Consider the following 10,572-nt stretch of genomic DNA (forward strand, 5'->3'; position numbering starts at 1 on the left):
TAGGCTATAATTTCATCAAATGATGTTAGATTTTTTAAATTATTTTTTAAATATGTGTATTTAGGATACATTGTATTCTAGCTGTTCAACTGGAGTTAGCATGCTATCCCTGCTATTTATGACCAAATTCCCCAAGATGGCATAGCAGTCAGACGTCCTTTGACCTCCTCTTGTCGTGTCCCGTGTATATATATATTTACATATTTTCTTCGCATATCTTTTTACATATTTTTTTTTCTAAAAACTCAAGCTCAAAACACTCTCCAGCAACCCGCCTCACCAATTAAAAAAAAAATAGTATTATTTACCTCAAATCTGAAATCCACAACAAAAGCTAGCCAGGTCACTGGCTAACGTTGGAGTTCAGCTTGCCACGGTTAGCGGTCATCAGCTATCCATTAGCTCGAAAAGCTATTGCCAGTTTTGTTACGCGCGACTCAGACCAGAGCCTACCGGACCTATTCTTTTTACTGCCGATGCGGAGCCCCATCGGGCCTTCACGACTGGACGACCGGCGTTATCTGCCCGAGGGAGTTATCCAACTGGCCCCTCTGTCGTGACGTAACCCGAACGCCCATCTGCGGCCCGCTAATCGTTAGCTGTCTTAGCTGTCTTATCGGCTGCTATCTGAATAGGTCTATCGGACTATAACTATTTTATAACTATTTTGCCAATTGAACTGGTCCCCCCTACCACACGGAACCCCACTAATCTACAGACGGAAACGCACGAGGTGGCTAAAAACAGACCTCCCTCCATCTTCTACCAGCTTGCTACCTATGGCTCGGCTAGCTGTCTAATTCTCACTGGACCCTTTGATCACTCGGCTACGCATGCCTCTCCTTAATGTCAATTTGCCTTGTCCATTGCTGTTCTGGTTAGTGTTTATTGTCTTATTTCACTGTAGAGCCTCTAGCCCAGCTCATTATACCTTATCCAACCTTTCAGTTCCTCCACCCACACATGCTATGACATCTTCTGGTTTCAATTATGTTTCTAAAGACAATATCTCTCTCATCACTCAATGCCTAGGTTTACCTCCACTGTATACACATCCTACCATACCTTTGTCTGTACATTATACCTTGAAGCTATTTTATCGCCCCCAGAAACCTGCTCCTTTTACTCTCTATTCCGGACGTCACAGACGACCAATCCTCATAGCTTTTAGCCATAACCTTATCCTCCTCCTCCTCTGTTCCTCTGGTGATGTAGAGGTGAATCCAGGCCCTGCAGTGTCTAGCTCCACTCCTATTCCCCAGGCGCTCTCTTTTGATGACTTCTGTAACCGTAATAGCCTTGGTTTCATGTATGTTAACATTAGAAGCCTCCTCCCTAAGTTTGTTTTTTTCACTGCTTTAGCACACTCTGCCAACCCGGATGTCCTAGCCGTGTCTAAATCCTGGCTTAGGAAGTCCACCAAAAACTCTGAAATCTTCATCCCTAACTACAACATTTTCAGACAAGATAGAACGGCCAAAGGGGGTGGTGTTGCAATCTACTGCAGAGACAGCCTGCAGAGTTCTGTCCTACTATCCAGGTCTGTACCCAAACAATTTGAACTTCTACTTTTAAAAATCTATCTCTCTAAAAACAAGTCTCTCACCGTTGCCGCCTGCTATAGACCACCCTCGGCCCCCAGCTGTGCTCTGGACACCATATGTGAACTGATTGCCCCCCATCTATCTTCAGTGCTCGTGCTGCTAGGTGACCTAAACTGGGACATGCTTAACACCCCGGCCATCCTACAATCCAAGCTTGATGCCATCAATCTCACACAAATGATTAATGAACCCACCAGGTACAACCCCAAAGCCGTAAACACGGGCACCCTCATAGATATCATCCTAACCAACTTGCCCTCTAAATACACCTCTGCTGTTTTCAACCAAGATCTCAGCGATCACCGCCTCATTGCCTGCATCCGTAATGGGTCAGCGGTCAAACGACCTCCACTCATCACTGTCAAATGCTCCCTGAAACATTTTAGCGAGCAAGCCTTTCTAATCGACCTGGCCCGGGTATCCTGGAAGGATATTGACCTCATCCCATCAGTAGAGGATGCCTTGTTATTTTTTAAAATGCCTTCCTCTCCATCTTAAATAAGCATGCCCCATTCAAGAAATTTAGAACCAGGAACAGATATAGCCCTTGGTTCTCTCCAGACCTGACTGCCCTTAACCAACACAAAAACATCCTGTGGCGTTCTGCATTAGCATCAAACAGCCCCCGTGATATGCAACTTTTCAGGGAAGTTAGAAACCAATATACACAGGCAGTTAGAAAAGCCAAGGCTAGCTTTTTCAAACAGAAATTTGCTTCCTGCAACACAAACTCTAAAAAGTTCTGGGACACTGTAAAGTCCATGGAGAATAAGAATACCTCCTCCCAGCTGCCCACTGCACTGAGGATAGGAAACTCTATCACCACCGATAAACCCACTATAATTGAGAATTTCAATAAGCATTTTTCTACGACTGGCCATGCTTTCCACCTGGCTACCCCTACCGCAGTCAACAGCACTGCACCCCCCACAGCTACTCGCCTAAGCCTTCCCCATTTCTCCTTCTCCCAAATCCATTCAGCTGATGTTCTGAAAGAGCTGCAAAATCTGGACCCCTACAAATCAGCCGGGCTAGACAATCTGGACCCTTTCTTTCTAAAATTATCTGCCAAAATCGTTGCAACCCTTATTACTAGCCTGTTCAACCTCTCTTTCATGTCGTCTGAGATTCCCAAAGATTGGAAAGCAGCTGCTGTCATCCCCCTCTTCAAAGGAGGGGACACTCTTGACCCAAACTGCTACAGACTAGAGGTCGACCGATTAATCGGAATGGCCGATTAATTAGGGCCGATTTCAAGTTTTCATAACAATCAAAAATCTGTATTTTTGGCTGCTGATTTAGCCGTTTTTTTTTCTTTTTCTTTTTTTTACACCTTTATTTAACTAGGCAAGTCAGTTAAGAACACATTCTTATTTTCAATGACGGCCTAGGAACGGTGGGTTAACTGCCTTGTTCAGGGGCAGAATGACAGATTTTTACCTTGTCAGCTCAGGGATTCAATCTTGCAACCTTACGGTTAACTAGTCCAACGCTCTAACCACCTGCTTTACATTGCACTCCACGAGGTTACGCGAATGCATAAGAAGCCAAGGTAAGTTGCTAGCTAGCATTAAACTTATCTTATAAAAAACAATCAGTCAATCATAATCACTAGTTAACTACACATGGTTGATGATATTACTAGTTTATCTAGCCTGTCCTGCGTTGCATATAATCGCTTAGGTACACGTTGCTCCAACAATAATCATCAATGCCTTTGTTAAAATCAATACACAAGTGTATATTTTTAAACCTGCATATTTAGTTAATATTGCCTGCTAATATGAATTTCTTTTAACTAGGGAAAATGTGTCACTTCTCTTGCAAACAGAGTCAGGGTATATGCAGCAGTTTGGGCCGCCTGGCTCGTTGCGAACTGTGAAGACTATTTCTTCCTAACAAAGACAGCCTACTTCGCCAAACGGGGATGATTTAACAAAAGCGCATTTGCGAAAAAAGCACAATCGTTGCACGACTGTACCTAACCATAAACATCAATGCCTTTCTTAAAATCAATACACAGAAGTATATATTTTTAAACCTGCATATTTAGCTAAAAGAAATCCAGGCAATATTAACTAGGTGAAATTGTGTCATTTTGTGTTCATTGCACGCAGTCAGGGGTATATGCAACAGTTTGGGCCGCCTGGCTCGTTGCGAACTAATTTGCCCGAATTTTACGTAATTATGACATAACATTGAGGGTTGTGCAATGTAACAGGAATAAGGTTTTGTTTTCGAGATGATAGGTTCCGGATTCGAGCATATTAATGACCTAAGGCTCATGTTTCTGTGTGTTATTATGTTATAATAAGTCTATGATTTGATAGAGCAGTCTGACTGAGCAGTGGTAGGCAGCAGCAGGCTCGTAAGCATTCATTCAAAATAGCACTTTCGTGCATTTTGCCAGCAGCCCTTCGCAATGCATTGCGCTGTTTATGACTTCAAGCCTGTCAACTCCCAAGACGAGGCTTGTGTAACCCATGTGAAATGGCTAGCTAGTTAGCCGGGTGCGCGCTAATAGCGTTTCAAACGTCACTCGCTCTGAGACTTGGAGTAGTTGTTTCCCCTTCCTCTACATGGGTAACGCTGCTTCGAGGGTGGCTGTTGTCGATGTGTTCCTGGTTCAAGCCCAGGTAGGAGCGAGGAGAGGGACGGAAGCTATACTGTTACACTGGCAATACTAAAGTGCCTATAAGAACATCCAATAGTCAAAGGTATATGAAATACAAATCATATAGAGAGAAATAGTCATATAATTCCTATAATAACTACAACCTAAAACATCTTACCTGGGAATATTGAAGACTCATGTTAAAAGGAACCACCAGCTTTCATATGTTCTCATGTTCTGAGCAAGGAACTTAAACGTTAGCTTTTTTACATGGCACATATTGCACTTTTACTTTCTTCTCCAACACTTTGTTTTTGCATTATTTAAACCAAATTGAACATGTTTCATTATTTATTTGAGGCTAAATTGATTTTATTGATGTATTATATTAAGTTAAAATAAGTGTTCATTCAGTATTGTTGTAATTGTCATTATTACAAATAAATAAATAAAAACAAAAAAAATCGGCCGATTAATCGGTATCGGCGGTTTTGGCCCCCCAATAATCGGCATCGGTATCGGTGCTGAAAAATCATAATCGGTCGACCTCTACTACAGACCTATATCTATCCTACCCTGCCTTTCTAAGGTCTTCGAAAGCCCAGTCAACAAACAGATTACCGACCATTTCGAATCCCACCACACCTTCTCCGCTATACAATCTGGTTTCAGAGCTGGTTATGGGTGCACCTCAGCCACGCTCAAGGTCCTAAATGATATCGTAACCGCCATCGATAAGAAACAATACTGTGCTGCCGTATTCATTGACCTGGCCAAAGCTTTCGACTCTGTCAATCACCACATCCTCATCGGCAGACTCAATAGCCTTGGTTTCTCAAATCATTGCCTCGCCTGGTTCACCAACTACTTCTCTGATAGAGTTCAGTTTGTCAAATCGGAGGGCCTGTTGTCCGGACCTCTGGCAGTCTCTATGGGGGTGCCACAGGGTTCAATTCTTGGGCCAACTCTTTTCTCTGTATACATCAATGATGTCACTCTTGCTGCTGGTGAGTCTCTGATCCACCTCTACGCAGACGACACCATTCTGTATACTCCTGGCCCTTCTTTGGACACTGTGTTAACAACCCAGATGAGCTTCAATGCCATACAACTCTCCTTCCGTGGCCTCCAACTGCTCTTAAATATAAGTAAAACTAAATGCATGCTCTTCAACCGATCGCTCCCTGCACCTGCACGCCTGTCAAGCATCACTACTCTGGACGGTTCTGACTTAGAATATGTGGACAACTACAAATACCTAGGTGTCTGGTTAGACTGTAAACTCTCCTTCCAGACTCACATCAAACATCTCCAATCCAAAGTTAAATCTAGAATTGGCTTCCTATTCGCAACAAAGCATCCTTCACTCATGCTGCCAAACATACCCTCGTAAAACTGACCATCCTACCGATCCTCGACTTCGGCGATGTCATTTACAAAATAGCCTCCAATACCCTACTCAACAAACTGGATGCAGTCTATCACAGTGCCATCCGTTTTGTCACCAAATCCCCATATACTACCCACCACTGCGACCTGTATGCTCTCGTTGGCTGGCCCTCGCTTCATACTCGTCGCCAAACCCACTGGCTCCAGGTCATCTACAAGTCCCTGCTAGGTAAAGTCCCCCCTTATCTCCGCTCACTGGTCACCATAGCAGCACCCACCTGTAGCACGTGCTCCAGCAGGTATATCTCTCTGGTCACCCCCAAAGCCAATTCCTCCTTTGGCCATCTCTCCTTCCAGTTCTCTGCTGCCAATGACTGGAACGAACAACAAAAATCTCTGAAACTGGAAACACATCTCCCTCACTAGCTGCACCAGCTGTCAGAGCAGCTCACAGATCACTGCACCTGTACATAGCCCATCTATAATTTAGCCCAAACAACTACCTCTTCCCCTACTGTATTTATTTATTTATTTATTTAGCTCCTTTGCACCCCATTATTTCTACTTTGCACTTTCTTCTACTACAAATCTACCATTCCAGTGTTTTACTTGCTATATTGTATTTACTTTTGCCACCGTGGCCTTTTTGCCTTTACCTCCCTTATCTCACCTCATTTGCTCACATTGTGTATAGACTTATTTTTCTACTGTATTATTGACTGTATGTTTGTTTTTACTCCATGTGTAACTCTGTGTTGTTGTATGTTGTCGAACTGCTTTGCTTTATCTTGGCCAGGTCACAATTGTAAATGAGAACTTGTTCTCAACTTGCCTACCTGGTTAAATAAAGGTGAAATAAAAGAAATAAATACATTTAAAAAAATACTGTTAAAATGTCATTCCCACCACACATCATTACCAGCACATAATGAACTGTGATGGTAAGGACAGAATTTGGTGGTAATGACAAAATATGTTAGTTTATACATTTTTACTTACCTTATGACCTGAAAAGACAAACACATTACAAAATGAACACTTATTTGCTAAATAAGAAATGTTGTATTATGTTCGGGTGATTGAGTGATTTTTATGTCTATTTATGTGACTTAAAATTATTATTACTGACTTTAATTACTTATTTTAAATGTTTCTATAAGATGCCCCATAAATCAACCAAGGAGAGGACAAGGACATACTTTTGTATATGTAGTGTATGTGGACACCCCTTCAAATTAGTGGATCAAATTAGCGGATTCGGCTATTTCAGCCACACCCGTTGCTGAAAGGTGTATAAAATCGAGCACACAGCTATGCAATCTCCATAGACAAACATTGGCAGGAGAATGGTCCACACTGAAGAGCTCAGTGACTTTCAACGTGGCACAGTCATAGGATGCCAACTTTCCAAAAAGTCAGTTAGTCAAATTTCTGCCCTGCTAAAGCTGCCCCGGTCAACTGTAAGTGTTGTTATAGTGAAGTGGAAACGTCTGGGAGCAACAACGGCTCATCCACAAAGTGGTAGGCCACACAAGCTCACAGAACGGAACTGCTGAGTGCTGAAGCGTGTAGTGCATAAAAATCATCTGTCCTACGTTTCGTAGAGGAGGAATAATGGTCTGGGGCTGTTTTTCATGGTTTGTGCTAGGCCCATTAGTTCTAGTGAAAGGAAATCTTAACGCTACAGCATACAATGACATTCTAGATGATTCTGTGCTTCCAACTTTGTAGCAACAGTTTTGGGGAAGGCCCTTTACTGTTTCAGCAATGCCCCCATGCACAAAGCCAGATCCATACAGAAATGGTTTGTTGAGATCGGTGTGGAAGAACTTCACTGGCCTGCACAGAGCCCTGACCTCAACCCCATTGAACAGCTTTGGGATGAATTGGAAGGAATGGTCTGTTCTATATCTTCAATAAAATTAAGCATGTACAACAATGACATTAAAATGTTTAATGGTATTTTTCATCATTTGTTTTATATAAAATGTAATTTCCACTACACTCTGCCATTACCACAATAGTACATATTTTTGAGGCCAATGTGTATTAAATTACATTTGATATTGATGATTTTTCCCATTTGTGAACCTTATATGCTAGTTCTTAAGATAATTTCTAAAGTAATGTAACATATTACGATTTTGATGTGGTAAATACATGTTTCTGAGTATCATCAAGGCATTTATGTTCTCAGCCACTATTAGAAAAAAGAAACGCACACCTATAAAGGCGAGGTGCTGGCTAGCGGAGTAGAACACTAGAAAATAAAGGAAAGCCGCACACTCTAAGAGCTCAGATGCAAAAATGTAATAACCAACGTTTCGACAGCGAAGCTGTCTTCATCAGGGTATCATCACAAACACTGCGAGATGAGTCATTTATATAGTGTCAAGAGACACACAGGTGTTTGTAATCATGGCCAAGTATGGCCTAATATCATTGGTTAACTCAAATATATAAAAAAAATGGCATACAAAGAACATACAAAAAGACAAACAAATGGATAGCATACGATCATTAAATTTTTGCATCTGAGCTCTTAGAGTGTGCGGCTTTCCTTTATTTTCTACTACTCAGCCACTATTAGATCTTGTTTCCAGACAGAGTGAAGAAAATATTCAGATAGATAAAAAGCACTTTCAACAGGTTTCATTTTCCAAAACATTGAACATCCAAAAGTGCGCGTATTAGCAAAATTGACCATACAGAAACAGGATATAGCTAACATTCCACCCCTTGTACTCTTTGTCGTATGCCAAAGATATTTAGCGTGACAGGGGTGACAAGGAGTGGCATGATAGCTAAACAGACTGGTACCCATACCTATGAGCCGTTCCGGCTCAAGGCTACTTACTTAAATGCTTAATTAGAGCTTAGCCTAAATACTGTTTCACCTGTATGTGCCCACTCTGTTTAGTTAATTTGCTATTTTATTATATTCTGTCTTAGAGCTTGACTGAATAAAGATCTGTGGATTTCACAGCCATTTTTTTTCTCCGAAATAATGACACCTGACATTAACAGTCACTAATATTTGTATCAGAAATAAACTGTCACTGGTGTTGTCACTTCTAATGGGAAAGGGTCATCATATTTTACAGGGCCATATATGAAATTACATATATGGTATGACATTGGCAGTGTCAACGTGACATTAAGATTCAAACGACAGCTGTGCCGTAGGCTATTACAGATAACAAATATAGTTTGTATAGTGGACTAGAAGAGAGTCAGTACGCACCCAAATATAACACTTGAATGTAGGTCTATTTACACTCAAACACACGCGTATAGTGTAGTACACCTAAGACTCAAGAAGGCATAATGGAACAAAACATGCAATTTAATCTTATTGTACTAATAGTCGTTGTCAATGTTTAAACAACTAGTCAAATTTAGTTGATCAATATTTAATCAAGATAAAATGTAAAAAAAAATAAGTAATATCTTATAGTGCGACAGGAGAGAAAGATCTTTGTTCAATATCTGCTCAATAACCACGTATCCATCCAGTTTTTATAACCACGTATCCATCCCATATATAAAAAAAACATGACGGCTGCGACTATGTTTGTTCATTCGATATGCTGAGATCTTTTGCTATTGGTAAAATGAATTATGCAACAAACAGCGGTGGAAACGCCTTTATGAGCAAATGTTGATATAATAACCATAATATCGTTGTAAAATTGAAGTCACGCTATGATATATTGTGTGGTCCTTCCTCTACGACTTGGGAAACCATGCAGTTTATTAATGAAATCATTTATAATGAATTTCACAGGGTGTTGAAAGTGCACGGTGATCTTGATGCTCTTTTCCAATAGCCTAAACATCTAGGGTCTGATTCTGGTGACATGATAATCGACTCTTGACAGCTTTGACAAATAAAAATCGCCCTTATCTATAATAATTTATTCTTGTAGATCAGCCTACACGCACTGTATCTACCGGCTGTTGCCTAGAGCGCACATAAACATTTCTTATTTAGGGCAACATTTTTTTTAAAAACTATCCGTAGAGTTGAAAATGTGATGCAAACACATTGAACGTCGCAAAAAGGAATGGACATATTTAAAGTAGCATAGTCTAATAGGCTAAAGTGTTACCATCGAATAGGCACACTTCGATAATTCAGATGCAGTAGAAACGTACCTGTCAAAATTGTTTCATTTAGCGCGCTGCTGTCACAGTTTGAGGTGCGTGCCCTTTCAAGTATAGTTGTAGAAGGCAATCTGCTCAAAGTCTAAACTTCAGTTAGTGCTAAACACGGCTGCTAGAATCTTGGCTAGAACCCACAACATTTATCATATTACTCCAGTGCTAGCCTCTCTACACTGGCTTCCTGTTAAGGCAAGGGCTGATTTCAAGGTTTTACTGCTAACCTACAAAGCATTACATGGGCTTGCTCCTACCTATCTTTCCGATTTGGTCCTGCCTTACATACCTACATGTATGCTACTGTCACAACACGCAGGCCTCCTAATTGTCCCTAGAATTTCTAAGTAAACAGCTGGAGGCAGGGCTTTCTCCTAGAGAGCTCAATGGAATGTTCTGCCTACCCATGTGAGAGACGCAGACTTGGTCTCAACCTTTAGGTCTTTATTTAAGACTCATCTCTTCAGTGGGTCCTATGATTGAGTGTAGTCTGGCCCAGGAGTGTGAAGGTAAACGGAAAGGCACTGGAGCAACGAACCACCCTTGCTGTCTCTGCCTGGCCGGTTCCCCTCTCTCCACTGGGATTCTCTGCCTCTAACCCTATTACAGGGGATGAGTCACTGGCTTACTGGTGCTCTTTCATGTCGTCCCTAGGAGGGGTGCGTCACTTGAGTGGGTTGAGTCACTGACGTGATCTTCCTGTCCGGGTTGGCTCCCCCCTTGGGTTGTGCCGTGGCGGAGATCTTTGTGGGCTATGCTCGGTCTTGTCTCAGGATGGTAAGTTGGTGGTTGAAGATTTCCCAC

The 10,572-nt window shown here is 41.6% G+C and overlaps 1 protein-coding gene across 2 annotated transcripts in view; it reads right to left on the reverse strand.

Moving 5' to 3' along the window:
• Positions 1 to 10,079, reverse strand: part of LOC106572659 (beta-1,4 N-acetylgalactosaminyltransferase 1) — a 28,154-nt gene extending 18,075 nt beyond the window's left edge. The window contains exons 1-2 of one of the 2 annotated variants that reach the window (XM_045696321.2): positions 9,766 to 10,079; positions 5,886 to 5,981 (exon numbers count right to left, since the gene is read on the reverse strand). The gene's annotated coding sequence lies outside the window, so the exon portion shown is untranslated. The remainder of the gene's footprint in view (positions 1 to 5,885; positions 5,982 to 9,765) is intronic. The other variant, XM_045696320.2, reaches the window with a different exon arrangement.
• Positions 10,080 to 10,572: the final 493 nt, after the last annotated feature.

This window comes from Salmo salar, chromosome 15 (assembly GCF_965601325.2).
Source record: "Salmo salar chromosome 15, fSalSal1, whole genome shotgun sequence".
In the NCBI taxonomy this organism is placed as follows: domain Eukaryota; kingdom Metazoa; phylum Chordata; class Actinopteri; order Salmoniformes; family Salmonidae; genus Salmo; species Salmo salar.